Consider the following 16,462-nt stretch of genomic DNA (forward strand, 5'->3'; position numbering starts at 1 on the left):
TAAATGACCTAGTTATTAGATCCAGTGGCAACTAGTTAGAATAAAAATGTTCACTACGGCTCATTAAATACAACGTGATTTATGGAGTCTCTGGAAATTTAATCATCAAATTTGGACACTATTTGAATTGTCTATGGATTTTTGAAGTTCACTGGAAAAGAAAAAGATGAATATTTGAGTTATACCTAAACTGTGCACATGGCGCAGTTTAGCACCACAGCGCACTGGGCCGGCCTAGCATCTCGGCTGCACGGCAAAGGAGGTCACGTCGGAGCTGTTTCCACTTAAACGGGCAGGTCCCACCCACTGGGTCGCTGAAGCGCGGGGCCCAGCGGCAGGTCGCCTTCATCCTCCCGCGCGTGCTCCGGCTGCAGGGAGGAGCGGCTCCCGCCAACGATTGTAGGGGATACAGAGCATATCCTGCGACGCTCTACCCACCAGCGTGCTCAGGAGGCTGGCCCATCCGTCTAGGTGATTCACGCACGCCGAGGAGGACCGCAGTGCCGACAGCTTGGATGGTGGCCGAGGAGGTCGTCGTCCATCTTTGGCCACGAGCGCGCGGCGTTCCCGGGGATGAACGACGGTGATGGAGGGCCTCGAGGTGGTGGTATGAGGGTACTGGAGTGGCTAGGGAGAGAAGAGAGGCTCGGGATAGCCTGAATTTAGCCAGGGGCCGGCGGCGGTTCTCCGGCCATGGAGGGGTATGGAGGGCACGAGGAGGAGTGTGGGTTGGTCCAGAGGGGCTCTAAGAGAGAGGAGGAGCAAATGGAATGGAGAGGAGGCCCTAAGACAGCCTTAAGTAGCCGACCTGTGGCTCACAGTGGACGCGGCGCACGGGTGGCCGCGGCAACGGCTCAGGCGGCCAGGAGAGAGGGCAAGGGGTTGTCTGTGGCGTTCGTGGGGGTGGATTAGGTCGCTGGGGAGAGAGGGGAGAGGCGGCAGGGCTCTAGTGCTCGCGCGGGCGAGGCCATGCATTGGCCGAGCCAGGCGGCGTCGGGCACGCGCGGCCGGGTGAGAGAGAGGAGGGGAGAGAAGGCCCCTGACACGATAGCGTGTCGCAGACGTCAAGTCGCCTCGACTGGCACAAGAATAGGCTCGATGTGGTTGGGGGACACGTCGTCAATGGTCGGGAGCGTGATGACGTGCTCCAAAGCGCGTCTTTGGCCGGCGTCCGCGGCTTTTCGCGCACACCAGCGCGTCCACTTGTGGCTGGCAGCTGTAGGGGGGAGTAAACAATGGGAAAGTGGCATTGGATGCCTTGTGTGCTCTTTGGAAGAGAGTGGAGGTGGAGAGAGAGGGGAAATGCTATTGTCCAGAGAGGAAAAATGAGTATATGCCCCCCCCCTTAATCATTGCTTCTTGGGCAGTAAAGCATGTAGGTGCTAGAGAGGGACTAGGAGGGGTTGTGGTAAAAAGGAGAACTCATGGAGATTAGCGAAAGTGGTCAAATTGGTGTTTTTAGAAAAATGGCAGAAGGTGTTTGTTGTTGATTTGGGCAAGAATATGAACTCCTCTTGTCATAAGGCTTGACAGGGCCAAATGGCATGAGAAAACAAGTGGTTCCACCAAGATTGAGTCCATTTGGGCAAAGTTGCCAATGCAACTTTTGTAAACCCTAGAAATCAATAGAAATGGACTTTCCAAGATTTAGTCATGCAAATCTATTCTCCTTGATGCACCACTTGGTGTAGTGTCATCATTTGAGGTTCTGAACATGTCCACAAAAGTAGAGATCGAAAGGAGAAAGTTGCCAATGTAGAGTTGTTCAAATTTGGTTCTAGACAGGAAGGGTTTTGGGGCACTTTGATCAAGTTAACTTATTCTCTAACTTGTGCCACTTGGTCTAGATGAATATTTAGACCATTTGAGCATGTCCACCTAGATTTAGAACATTTGGACATATTTGGCAATGTAAAGTTGCTCAAACTTCAAAATGGACAGAAATGGTTTTGAGGGGATTTGATGATGTTATCTTGTTCTCCAAGACATGAGACTTGGCAAGATCACCAACTACGCATTTTTAACATGCTAGAATTTTCTTGTAAGTTTTAGAGAATATTTCCTTTGATAATATTTCCAAAGCTTGAAATATCCATAAAGGGTTTTTGATGGATTTGACCAATATTTTGTACATGGCCATGTGTTGAAACTCTTATATATGGACAATATATGTCCACTGCAATATATGTACACTGAGTTTCCCTAAATTGTCACAAATATTTGTAAAGAATTAAAATAATTTTAACCTATTAAAGACCATTTCTGGCCTAAAGAAAAAGCCTTTAAGTAAAATAAGAAAATAACTTTTAAAATTATATTTTTGTATTTTATGGGAGTCCTATATCTAATAGGATTCAAATATACTTTTGGAAAGATTTTTCATGCCCTAGATTAAGTACTTGTAGTTCAAGCCTCAATTTAGGGGTTTTTAGAAAACCTAATTTAGAAAATACTTTTTGGCCAAATTATTTTTGAAGGAAAATACTATGCTGTCCTAAACACATGGCATGATCCTTGGGCAAAGTTTTTGGATCAAGGAGGGGAAGTATAAGAGTTGGAGGATTTATTTGATTTGTAGAGCACTTGCAAACAACAGACAAAATTGTCAGGACCCCGACTCAATGCCACATCGATCTAGCATGTAACACCTCATATCACTTTGCGGCCTCACGCACGGTATTCCCACGGGTGTCGCCCTACCTTTACCCGGGACCGTTTGCGCCTTTTGGCACACGTATATGACAGTGTCGCTAGCATCCATATGATAAGGAGCCCGGGCTGACATGGCTAGTCGTAAACCCAAAGTGGCACAAACTTACAGGGACAGGCATCCATGACCCAGCATCGAACGTGTCGGTCATCAGCGAGTGAATCCAGGCTGTAGCACTGGGCTAGCAGGACTCCGGTGAACCAGGCTGTAGCGGGCTAACAGGACTCCAGTATTCATCGTGTGACATTTCCCCGAAGGGACAGACACAGGAACGAAGAAGGACACATGCCGGCCAGCCTAAGTGTTCCGGAGCAGTAGCAAGCTACCATTGGAAACACTAGGAGACATTTCCCGGTAAGAGAGGCTACTAAGGATAAACAACTAGATAGTCAGATCCCACACATACCAAGCATTTCAATAACATACACACAATATGCTCGATATGTGCAAACACAACATGGCATCACAACATGACTCTATGACTCAAGTATTTATTCATTAGGCTCCGAGGAGCGAGATATTACAAACATAGGTCTCATGACCCAACATTCAGAGCATACAAGTCAAAGCACAAGCGAAAGCTATCATGTCTGAGTACAGACAACTATAAATGAAAAAGGCTGAGAAGCCTGACTATCTACCAGATACTGCCGAGGGCACAAGATCGTAGCTGAGGTAACAAACTAAACGTCGAAGTCCAAGCGGAACTACTAGTGAGACTGAAGTCTCTCTGCAAAAACATAAAATAGGCAAACGTGAGTACAAATGTACCCAGCAAGACTTACATCAGAACTAACTACATATGCATCATTATCAACAAAGGGGTGGTGGGGTTTAACTGCAGCAAGCCAGCTTTGACTCGGTGGCTATCCTAAACTACGACTGCAAGCGACTCTTTTGAGGTGACGCACACGAGTCCACATATTCACCATATCAATACACCACTATGGATCCGCTCTCGTCTCCCTACGAGAACTCCATCCATAGCACTCACGCTTATCTTGCGTATTTTAGAGTATCCACTTTCACTTGTCTATGAACTGATATAAGCAATCCAGAAGTCCTTTTCCGCGGACACGGCTATTCTAATAGATTAGGTTAACCCTGCAGGGGTGTACTTCTTCATACACGCTCTCACCACTTACCGTCGTTTACACGACATGTACTCGGCAACCTTCAAGCGGAAGCCCAACGTGGGTGTCGGCCACGACCTACCTAATCACCTAAGTCTCTAGTCCAGGTTTATCGCCTATTAGGGTTCCATCCATGAGGAGATTCGGCCGGAGTTTCGCTCACAGCCCCAAACGATGTGAACATGGTTCCCGAGACACCAAACGGGCGCCCGGTACACCGTGCCACGTGCCTACCGCATCACAGCCCACCCCTACGGTCAGCGCTACCCACGGCCTCCAGCATACTACAAACACCAGAAACTACTTGCAACTCCTGGACAGAGGACAAGGGTGATCAAGAAGCCGAGAGGGTCCATTGGTTTCGGGCCCAATGCGTGGTAGTAGCTGAATCATGGATCACAAACACAGAACTCAGTTCCCGAGGACGGCTGCAATGAGACAACCCACCATGTACTCCTACATGGCCTCTCACCGCTACCTTTACCAAAACGTGTTCACACACTTAGCTCACACACAGTAGGACATGTTCACACGCCTCTGATTCATCCCCGATGAATCAGACCTGACTCAACTCTAAGCAGTAGCAGGCATGACAAACAAGCAAGAATGAGTAGGCACAACAGGGCTCAAACAACTCCTACCCATGCTAGTGGGTTTCATCTATTTACTGTGGAATGACAGGTCATGCAAAGGATAAAGGGGTTCAGCTACCGCAGCAAGTAACAGATGAATCGTTGTTGTCCTAATGCAGTAAAAGAGAGCAGGAGCGAGAGAGTGGGATTGTATCGGAATAAACAAGGGGGTTTTGCTTGCCTGGCACTTCTGAAGATAACATTGGGTCTTCATCAGTGTCAATGATCACATCATCGGTATCACGTCTATCGAGAGGGGACAAATACCGGCAATACAGAAGGGAACACAATCAATGCAATGCACAATATGATGCATGATCATGACATGGCAAAATGCATGTGTTTTGGGCTAATGAAACTAGCAACAGATTAAATGAAGTTGGTTTGCATACAAGATTCAAATTCAAACTCCATATGTGATTATTTAAATGCCATTTAATAGATTTGTGCTAAACAGCAGCTATAAGTTGTTCTAACATGCATGAAAATGGTACAGATGGATTCCTTGAATTTTTCTGATAATTTTTCATATATAAATTATTTAATTTGGAGTTACGGTTAATTTTCTATGATTTATTGAAGTTTAGGGCATTTTCTGAAATTCCTGAATAATAATAAATCCAGAAATGAATTATGGCGTCAGCACCACGTCACTGTGACGTCAGCAGAGTCAACTGGGCTGGCTCGGGTCAAACCTGACGTGTGGGGTCCACACGTCAGTGACACAGGAACTAATCCCGGTCAAACCCAGCGCTGACTGGGGTTTGACCAGGGGTGGGGCCTACTGTCAGTGGCTATAGGTGGTTTAGTTAGTTGGATTAGCTCCTAATGACGGAGCCATGTCAGCTCCCGCCAGAGTTTCGCCGGCGACGACCATGGCCGATGACGGAGATGCAACGTGTGCTCGCTACGGAGCACCATTCGACGCGTGGTTTGCTCCTACGGGTAGCTGAAGATGCGCCGCATCCAACTGGGCGAGCGGCAACGGCTGTGGTGGCCGGAGCTCGCCGGAAACGAGCTCGCGGCGGCACCGGAGTTCGAGCGCCGATCGATTCGACGCTATGGTGCGCTACGGGAGAAACTGGTGGGTGCTGCGGGCTCCTGAGGTTGCGGTGAGCACGACGGTGGGCTCGGGAGCGAGCTGCGGTGGCTGTGGCCACGGCCACGCCATGGCCGGCGGCGAGAAGCTCTCGGCCGCGGTGGTAACGGCGGCTACGGAGGGAAATAGAGCACGGGGAGAGAGGGGTTCGGCAGAGGAGCTCACGGCGAGGTCGACGAGCAGCTCGGTGGGCTCGGGGAGGTGGCGGAGACGGCGAATCGACGAGCGGCATCCGGCGGCTGTGTGTGAAGAAGACGGCTCGATGACGGTGATGCAAGGCGTCCGAGGTCGCTTGACTCGTCGGAGAGGATGAGGGCGAGGTAGCCGAGCTACTGGGCACGCCGAGGGTCGAGGGGGAGGCTCTGGGTGCGGTAACGGCGAGCGGCGGCGATGAGCTCCACTCGGGCTGCGAGAGAGAGAGAGCAGAGGAGGGGGAAGGGGTCGAGAGAGAGTGCGAGGGGGTTCCAGGGGGTGGCGTGGAGCTGCGGGAGACGTCCAGGAGAGGAGGAGGCAGCCAGGCAGGGAGGAGGTGGCCGGGGCGCGTGGCCGCGCGCGCCACCGAGCAGCTTCGGGGCGAGGGGGAGGAAGACGACAGGGGGAGAAGCAGCGGTGGGCTGGGCCGTCTGGAGGAGCTGGGCCAGGTGGGCTGAGGTGAGCGCCGGGTAGTCCTCTGCTCTTTCTATTTTTGTTTTTATTTATCTATTTTGTTCTGTGTTGTTTTAGTTTAGTAATATACTAAACAATTTTATAAAATCCTGAAAATAGTTATGTGGCTAGAACTAAAATATACCAAACCACATAAAATGTTCCAGTAATTATTGGACATATATTATTTATATATCAAATATATATCCAATGCAAATAGCTATTTATTTAATTCAAAGGCCCAAAATAATTAACTCTGAGATACCAAAAATATTGTTTTGAGTTTTACCTCTTTGCAATATTTTCAGAGACTAAGAGGAACATTTTCTTGGACTTCTTTGAGGAGATTTTAATGTTGATCATTTTTAAAAGGTTTCTGAGGCTTTGAAAATTCCTCAATTTAAATTTCATTTGAATTAAAACATGATGCTCACATGAGGTCTAGCCTAGTGCATAACAGGACCAGGGATGTGACAACTCACCCCCACTAAACAAAAATCTCGTCCCGAGATTCAAGCGTAGGGTAAGGTGAAGGGGAAACACAACTAGTACAGTCTTCACGATCCAAGTTGCACTTCATAGGAACGTTGATTCGATCACCATTATTGTCTCGAAGTCTTGCTCTGAGAAATCCTGTCAACATGACATGGAGGGAAGAAGGAGACTCTAGAAGGGTCGATCTTCTCGAAGATCGAACAACTCACGGAATGAGACATAGGACCATCTCTCGGGTTGAGACACGAGATACACATCAAGAGGGGTGGAAAGAAACGGATGACGAAGGTTCACTAGGTGGACAACAATTCCACACCTAAGAAGGTGGTGAACGGTTGTCAACGTAGCGAGGAGTTGAGTTGCCATGATACCTCAACGACACATCCTGGAGGGGGGGTGATTCATAGATTATTACCCTAAGTGGCAAAAAGAATTACCTTTGATCCAGAGATCATTGAAACTCTTCATACCAGCCTAAGGCAATCACAAGTGATCATTTGGAGGGGGTCGGTAGAATGGCATACTCGGACTTGGATGATGTGGATTACCTTGTTGAAAACAACGTAATGGATGAATTTGCTTATCACCGGAAATGGAAGAGACCCATGGTAGAATGGCACATTGGCGGTGCAAGCTGGGAACAAAATGCAAATGATGAGAATGATTCTGGTAACTAGGGAAGAACCCAACAATAGAGAGTGGATTCACTGTTTGAAAAGGTCATAGCATTGCCGAGGAAACCGAGAGGAATCCCAGTTAGAGCCGATGATAACACGTAGCGCTTGTGCGTGCTCTCAAGAACTTGAGCATTTCCATAATCATCAAGGTTTTACCAACATCCGTGTCAAGGATGCTGACAACACAACATACTACCATGATGAATAGCGATGGACGATGCAGATGCAAAGGAGGATAACACTTTCTCAGATTTCACCTTAGCGAGGCCAAGGAAACAAAATCTGGATGATCGACCGAGAGACATTTAGCACTCCGCTTCTAATGTTCTCCTTGATGTGCTAGTGTAACCCATTCATAGATATGGTTTGATATCTAGAACATCAAGTAAAAAGGTCGGACTTCGGGAGCACAGGAATCCATAAGGAATAACTACTGAGGTAAATCCTATGAAGTCCTCATGGGGAGGTGGCCAACTTCCTCAATCATGATATTATAATAACAAGTCTTCCGGCTGGGTGTGTTGGCCACGACATCCACTTTACCGGTTTTCGAGGGACCGATATTATAGTTCTTGGGAAATGTTCCAAACCATCATATCTGCCTGAGATTCAGATCTGGTTGGTGTCAGGATATTCCAGACTCATCGAGTCTAGGAAGAAAAATGAAAGTTTGCAACACAAATCGACGAGATGATGTTGCGGGATTCTCGGGAGATGAACTACGATAGCAAGCTCCAAAACATGAGCTGGTTCTGCTACAAACATGTGAACACGCTGTCCCAGACAAGCATGACCACATAGTAGTCTTATAATAAAACACTACCGAGTTCAGGAGGGGGAACCATCAACGAGGGTATCGAAGTCCTTACATAAGTCCGGATTAGCTCTTATGAAGGAACTCCTTCTCCTTGAACAAATCAATCAGTGGCTTGGTGTGCTAGGGATACATATAGATTGAAGGTTGCAAGTCTTCAAACCACAGAATTCTTCGCACGTGTGCATGACTGATTTGGAATGATTCCAAAGAAAGCAACATTGACTTTCTCGAATCCACGGTGGCAACTTGCATCAGATGCACATGAATTAAAGGAAGTCACTACCTTCATCCAAACATATGCTTCATGAGCTAGCATGAACAAATGCTTTCAAAAGTTTCCAACACTAGCTTAATGTTCAACAAAATCATGGAGGAGATAAGGATGTTGTCAATGGGCTCAACAACAATTCATCTAGGTTTCCTTTTAAAAGGAATTCCATAGTTAAGTGAACACGGTGATAGCATTGGTCAGACCAAAGATGTAATGGTGTATGCTCGAGGGATCAACCACGAATAAGACAACATTACGAACATCGTTGGTACTGATTTGATTTGACGATAGCCCACACTCAAATCAAAGGATTGATAGGACAATAGGTCCAGCAACTGATCACAAGGACCAATCGATGAATATATCATCTTTCTTCAGCACACCCTACACAAGAATATCCCTTTGGAACGAACTAAGTCAGGCAAGCTTTTATCTTCCAACTCTCCAAGTTGTTGTCCAGCTTAACCAACTAGCTCAGGGATATCTAACACCGATTTTTGGAGAGAAGGTGGTTCACAAGAACCCAACTTGATCACGAGATCAACATAGCGGTCAGGCGACAACCTGGTGATACTTCCGAGAAGAAATTTGGAATATCATGAACCACCGGTATGTTACTAAGCTCGAGAACAATCTTACTTTTCAGGGCAAGACGATATGATCAAATAAGCAAGGATTGGAACTATCCTAACTCACTGATCGGAGAGTGCACCAGAAATAAGGACTAGGTAGCACAATCAACCTTAGGGTGACGATTCAATAATCAACACGCTAAGAATGAGGTTATCGTCCATTTAACTACCAAGCAATGGAGTTGCTAGCAGTATTGATTTCACACGCCATGATTCATTTGTCGGCATTCCGGTTACAATAACACGGAAACCGAGAAATTATCAATGATGATCAGAAGTATTACTGCGTTAAGAATTCATAAGATGGTGTGCAATTCCCATGATATTCCTGATATAAAGATGGTAATACTTCAAGGTAGAACAGACCAGAAGCTGGATTGGCATTTTGATCTGCGGAATACAATTGCTTTGACCCAATCCTAGATATGGATGAGATTCTGGAGTTTGTTTCTCCTATTCATTCTGAAATAGAATGGCTTGGTGGACCACAAGGGTAATAGGCATCGACGAACGAATGCACGCATACTCTTGACTATCAATTGATAGGCGAGGGTCGGAAACAACTAAGATGGGACAACTCAAAAGAACATATGATTTTCTAAGTTTTGGATGCATGGATTAGCATGTCGAATGAAGTTCAACATATTTCTTCCGGATAACCCATGCAGAAAGGTAGAACTGGCAGAGCCACAATATATAATGGAGAACTCATCAAGAATAATCCTGTTGTGATATTTCAGTTCAACGAGGAACTTCTGCCATAAGTAGTTCATGGTATTTGGAAGAAGAAGATACCACGGACTTCAAGGACTATCGCAAAGGTTACTAATATCCTAAAGGCACTAGCAATTACTATCAACATGAAGTAGGTAGAGTGAATCTCGGGTTCAAGAACCCAGGAACAGAATACCTATTACTAAGTAGCATCACGGGATGCTTTCGAGAATGATTGCCAGAATCATCACACTAGAAACACAAATCATGGCTAAATTACTAGATGATCCCCTAAGACACCTAGGGTCATAATAATATCTCCAACATATATGTCAAGGTAACGGAGTACCTCAACTCACTGATTAGTGTGGTTAATCTGGCCCATGGGAACATTGAAACGGGAAGAAAGGATTTGCAAATGCATCAGACTACTTAGAAACCTGGGATGACTCGGACAGCATAACGGCTGTAAATGCTCAGAAAAGATTTGAGACATTCACAAAAATGGTGGCATAACCACTCAGAAGCACAATATCAAGGTTTCGAGATCAACAATTAACATACGGAAGTAGTAGGAACTGAACTAAGACATAAATCCAACAATCTTATAAGTCCACTGATTAGTAACACGTGATCCTAATAGAAAGAAGAGATAGCCTAGTTCTTAATCCCCGTAGAAGAGAAGATGATGACTCAGATCAGAAGGCCATGAGGTATAAGGAGTAAAAAGAGACTTACGTTCCATCCCACAATCAATTCCCCTACATATAACTAAAGAATTTCTAGACTCAACTTCGACCAGTTTGGCTTGGTAATCCTACAGGCAGTCAAGCTCTGATACCAACGCTGTCAGGACCCCGACTCAATGCCACATCGATCTAGCATGTAACACCTCATATCACTTTGCGGCCTCACGCACGGTATTCCCACGGGTGTCGCCCTACCTTTACCCGGCACCGTTTGCGCCTTTTGGCACACGTATATGACAGTGTCGCTAGCATCTATATGATAAGGAGCCCGGGCTGACATGGCTAGTCGTAAACCCAAAGTGGCACAAACTTACAGGGACAGGCATCCATGACCCAACATCGAACGTGTCGGTCATCAGCGAGTGAATCCAGGCTATAGCACTGGGCTAGCAGGACTCCGGTGAACCGGGCTGTAGCGGGCTAACAGGACTCCGGTATTCATCGCGTGACATTTCCCCGAAGGGACAGACATAGGAACGAACAAGGACACATGCCGGCCAGCCTAAGTGTTCCGGAGCAGTAGCAAGCTACCATTGGAAACACTAGGAGACATTTCCTGGTAAGAGAGGCTACTAAGGATAAACAACTAGATAGTCAGATCCCACACATACCAAGCATTTCAATAACATACACACAATATGCTCGATATGTGCAAACACAACATGGCATCACAACATGACTCTATGACTCAAGTATTTATTCATTAGGCTCCGAGGAGCGAGATATTACAAACATAGGTCTCATGACCCAACATTCAGAGCATACAAGTCAAAGCACAAGCGGAAGCTATCATGTCTGAGTACAGACAACTATAAATGAAAAAGGCTGAGAAGCCTGACTATCTACCAGATACTGCCGAGGGCACAAGATCGTAGCTGAGGTAACAAGCTAAACGTCGAAGTCCAAGCGGAACTACTAGTGAGACTGAAGTCTCTCTGCAAAAACATAAAATAGGCAAACGTGAGTACAAATGTACCCAGCAAGACTTACATCAGAACTAACTACATATGCATCATTATCAACAAAGGGGTGGTGGGGTTTAACTGCAGCAAGCCAGCTTTGACTCGGTGGCTATCGTAAACTACGACTGCAAGAGACTCTTTTGAGGTGACGCACACGAGTCCACATATTCACCATATCAATACACCACTACGGATCTGCTCCCGTCTCCCTACGAGAACGCCATCCATAGCACTCACGCTTATCTTGCGTATTTTAGAGTATCCACTTTCGCTTGTCTATGAACTGATATAAGCAATCCAGAAGTCCTTTTCCGCGGACACGGCTATTCGAATAGATTAGGTTAACCCTGCAGGGGTGTACTTCTTCATACACGCTCTCACCACTTACCGTCGTTTACACGACATGTACTCGGCAACCTTCAAGCGGAAGCCCAACGTGGGTGTCGGCCACGACCTACCTAATCACCTAAGTCTCTAGTCCAGGTTTATCGCCTATTCGGGTTCCATCCATGAGGAGATCCGGCCGGAGTTTCGCTCACAGCCCCAAACGATGTGAACAGGGTTCCCGAGACACCAAACGGGCGCCCGGTACACCGTGCCACGTGCCTACCGCATCACAGCCCACCCCTACGGTCAGCGCTGCCCACGGCCTCCAGCATACTACAAACACCAGAAACTACTTGCAACTCCTGGACAGAGGACAAGGGTGATCAAGAAGCCGAGAGGGTCCATTGGTTTCGGGCCCAATGCGTGGTAGTAGCTGAATCATGGATCACAAACACAGAACTCAGTTCCTGAGGACGGCTGCAACGAGACAACCCACCATGTACTCCTACATGGCCTCTCACCGCTACCTTTACCAAAATGTGTTCACACACTTAGCTCACACACAGTAGGACATGTTCACACGCCTCTGATTCATCCCCGATGAATCAGACCTGACTCAACTCTAAGCAGTAGCAGGCATGACAAACAAGCAAGAATGAGTAGGCACAACAGGGCTCAAACAACTCCTACCCATGCTAGTGGGTTTCATCTATTTACTGTGGAATGACAGGTCATGCAAAGGATAAAGGGGTTCAGCTACCGCAGCAAGTAATAGATGAATCGTTGTTGTCCTAATGCAGTAAAAGAGAGCAGGAGCGAGAGAGTGGGATTGTATCGGAATGAACAAGGGGGTTTTGCTTGCCTGGCACTTCTGAAGATAACATTGGGTCTTCATCAGTGTCAATGATCACATCATCGGTATCACGTCTATTGAGAGGGGACAAATACCGGCAACACAGAAGGGAACACAATCAATGCAATGCACAATATGATGCATGATCATGACATGGCAAAATGCATGTGTTTTGGGCTAATGCAACTAGCAACAGATTAAATGAAGTTGGTTTGAATACAAGATTCAAATTCAAACTCCATATGTGATTATTTAAATGCCATTTAATTGATTTGTGCTAAACAGCAGCTATAAGTTGTTCTAACATGCATGAAAATGGTACAGATGGATTCCTTGAATTTTTCTGATAATTTTTCATATATAAATTATTTAATTTGGAGTTACGGTTAATTTTCTATGATTTATTGAAGTTTAGGGCATTTTCTGAAATTCCTGAATAATAATAAATCCAGAAATGAATTATGGCGTCAGCACCACGTCACTGTGACGTCAGCAGAGTCAACTGGGCTGGCTCGGGTCAAACCTGACGTGTGGGGTCCACACGTCAGTGACACAGGAACTAATCCCGGTCAAACCCAGCGCTGACTGGGGTTTGACCAGGGGTGGGGCCTACTGTCAGTGGCTATAGGTGGTTTAGTTAGTTGGATTAGCTCCTAATGACGGAGCCACGTCAGCTCCCGCTAGAGTTTCGCCGGCGACGACCATGGCCGACGACGGAGATGCAACGTGTGCTCGCTACGGAGCACCATTCGACGCGTGGTTTGCTCCTACGGGTAGCTGAAGATGCGCCGCATCCAACTGGGCGAGCGGCAGCGGCTGTGGTGGCCGGAGCTTGCCGGAAACGAGCTCGCGGCGGCACCGGAGTTCGGGCGTCGATCGATTCGACGCTATGGTGCGCTACGGGAGAAACTGGTGGGTGCTGCGGGCTCCTGAGGTTGCGGTGAGCACGACGGTGGGCTCGGGAGCGAGCTGCGGTGGCTGTGGCCACGGCCACGCCATGGCCGGCGGCGAGAAGCTCTCGGCCGCGGTGGTAACGGCGGCTACGGAGGGAAATATAGCACGGGGAGAGAGGGGTTCGGCAGAGGAGCTCACGGCGAGGTCGACGAGCAGCTCGGTGGGCTCGGGGAGGTGGCGCAGACGGCGAATCGACGAGCGGCATCCGGCGGCCGTGTGTGAAGAAGACGGCTCGATGACGGCGATGCAGGGCGTCCGAGGTCACTTGACTCGTCGGAGAGGATGAGGGCGAGGTAGCCGAGCTACTGGGCACGCCGAGGGTCGAGGGGGAGGCTCTGGGTGCGGCAACGGCGAGCGGCGGCGATGAGCTCCGCTCGGGCTGCGAGAGAGAGAGAGAGCAGAGGAGGGGGAAGGGGTCGAGAGAGAGTGCGAGGGGGTTCCAGGGGGTGGCGTGGAGCTGCGGGAGACGTCCAGGAGAGGAGGAGGCAGCCAGGCAGGGAGGAGGTGGCCGGGGCGCGTGGCCGCGCGCGCCACCGAGCAGCTTCAGGGCGAGGGGGAGGAAGACGACAGGGAGAGAAGCGGCGGTGGGCTGGGCCGTCTGGAGGAGCTGGGCAGGTGGGCTGAGGTGAGCGCCGGGTAGTCCTCTGCTCTTTCTATTTTTGTTTTTATTTATCTATTTTGTTCTGTGTTGTTTTAGTTTAGTAATATACTAAACCATTTTATAAAATCCTGAAAATAGTTATGTGGCTAGAACTAAAATATACCAAACCACATAAAATGTTCCAGTAATTATTGGACATATATTATTTATATATCAAATATATATCCAATGCAAATAGCTATTTATTTAATTCAAAGGCCCAAAATAATTAACTCTAAGATACCAAAAATATTGTTTTGAGTTTTACCTCTTTGCAATATTTTCAGAGACTAAGAGGAACATTTTCTTGGACTTCTTTGAGGAGATTTTAATGTTGATCATTTTTAGAAGGTTTCTGAGGCTTTGAAAATTCCTCAATTCAAATTTCATTTGAATTAAAACATGATGCTCACATGAGGTCTAGCCTAGTGCATAACAGGACCAGGGATGTGACAAAAATCCAATCTAGGAAAAGTCCAAAACACTCAAAAGTTTTTGTCAAACCACATTTTATCATGATTTATCATCTTAAGTGTTGTGCCATGAAAATCAGGGTGTGACAGACCTACCCCCTTACAAGAATCTCGTCCCTGAGATTCCCAAACTAGGTGCGGTAAGGAGTATGGAAACTTGGATTTGGGGTAGTCTTCACGTCCCCATACTGCCTCTGCTTCTGAGTGGTGCTCCATTAAACCTTGAAGTACTTGATGGTGTGGCTTTGTGTATGATGTTCTGCTTGAGCCAGGTTGCTAAGGGGTTTCTCACATAGGTCATGTTGGGATGGGAGTCGATGGCTCGGTGATCGATGTACTTGTTAGTGTTGGGGAACGTAGTAATTTCAAAAAAAAAATCCTACGCACACGCAAGATCATGGTGATGCATAGAAACGAGAGGGGAGAGTGTGTCCACGTACCCTCGTAGAACGAAAGAGGAAGTGTTAGCACAACACAGTTGATGTAGTCATACGCCTTCACGATCCGACCGGTCAAGTACAGAACGCACGGCACCTCCGAGTTCTGCACACGTCCGACTCGATGATGTCCCTCGAACTCCGATCCAGCAGAGCTTTGAGGGATAGTTCCAACAGCATGACGGCGTGGTGACGATTATGATATTCTATCGACGTAGGGCTTCGCCTACGCACTGCTACGATATTATCGAGTTGGATTATGGTGGAGGGGGGCACCGCACACGGCTAAGAGATCCAAGGGATCAATTGTTGTGTCTAGAGGTGCCCCCCTGCCCCCATATATAAAGGGGCAAGGGGGAGGCCGGCCAGCCTTGGGGTGCACCAAGGAGGGGAGGAGTCCTCCTCCTAGTAGGAGTAGGACTCCCCTCTTTCCTAGTCCAACTAGGAAAAGGAATGGGGAAGGAAGGAGAGGGAAAGGAGAAGGAAAGGGGGGCGCGTCCCCCTCCCTAGTCCAATTCGGACCCCCTATAGGGAGGGGGCACAGCTGCCCCTTGTGGGCTGCCTTACCTCTTTCCAATGGCCCAAGTTGGCCCAATAGTTCCCCCGGGGTTTCCGATAACCCCCTGGCACTCTGATAAATACCGGAATCACTCAGAACCTTTCCGATGTCTGAATATAGCCGTCCAATATATTGATATTTACGTCTCGACCATTTCGAGACTCCTCATCATGTCCCCGATCTCATCCGGACTCCAAACTACCTTCGGTACATCAAAACACATAAACTCATAATATAACCATCATCAAACTTTAAGCGTGCGGACCCTACGGGTTCGAGAACTATGTAGACATGACCGAGACACGTCTCCGGTCAATAACCAATAGTGGAACCTGGATGCTCATATTGGCTCCCACATATTCTACGAAGATCTTTATCGGTCAAACCACATAACAACATACGTTGTTCCCTTTGTCACCGGTATGTTACTTGCCCGAGATTCAATTGTTGGTATCTTAATACCTAGTTCAATCTCATTACTGGCAAGTTTGTTTACTCGTTCCATAATACATCATCATGTGACTAACTCATTAGTTACAATGCTTGCAAGGCTTAGAGATACCTCTCCAACAATTGGAGTGACAAATCCTAATCTCGAAATACGCCAACCCAATAAGTACCTTCGGAGACACCTGTAGAGCACCTTTATAATTACCCAGTTACGTTGTGACGTTTGGTAGCAC

Source organism: Triticum aestivum, chromosome 4B (genome assembly GCF_018294505.1).
Source record: "Triticum aestivum cultivar Chinese Spring chromosome 4B, IWGSC CS RefSeq v2.1, whole genome shotgun sequence".
Classification (NCBI taxonomy): Eukaryota; Viridiplantae; Streptophyta; class Magnoliopsida; order Poales; family Poaceae; genus Triticum; species Triticum aestivum.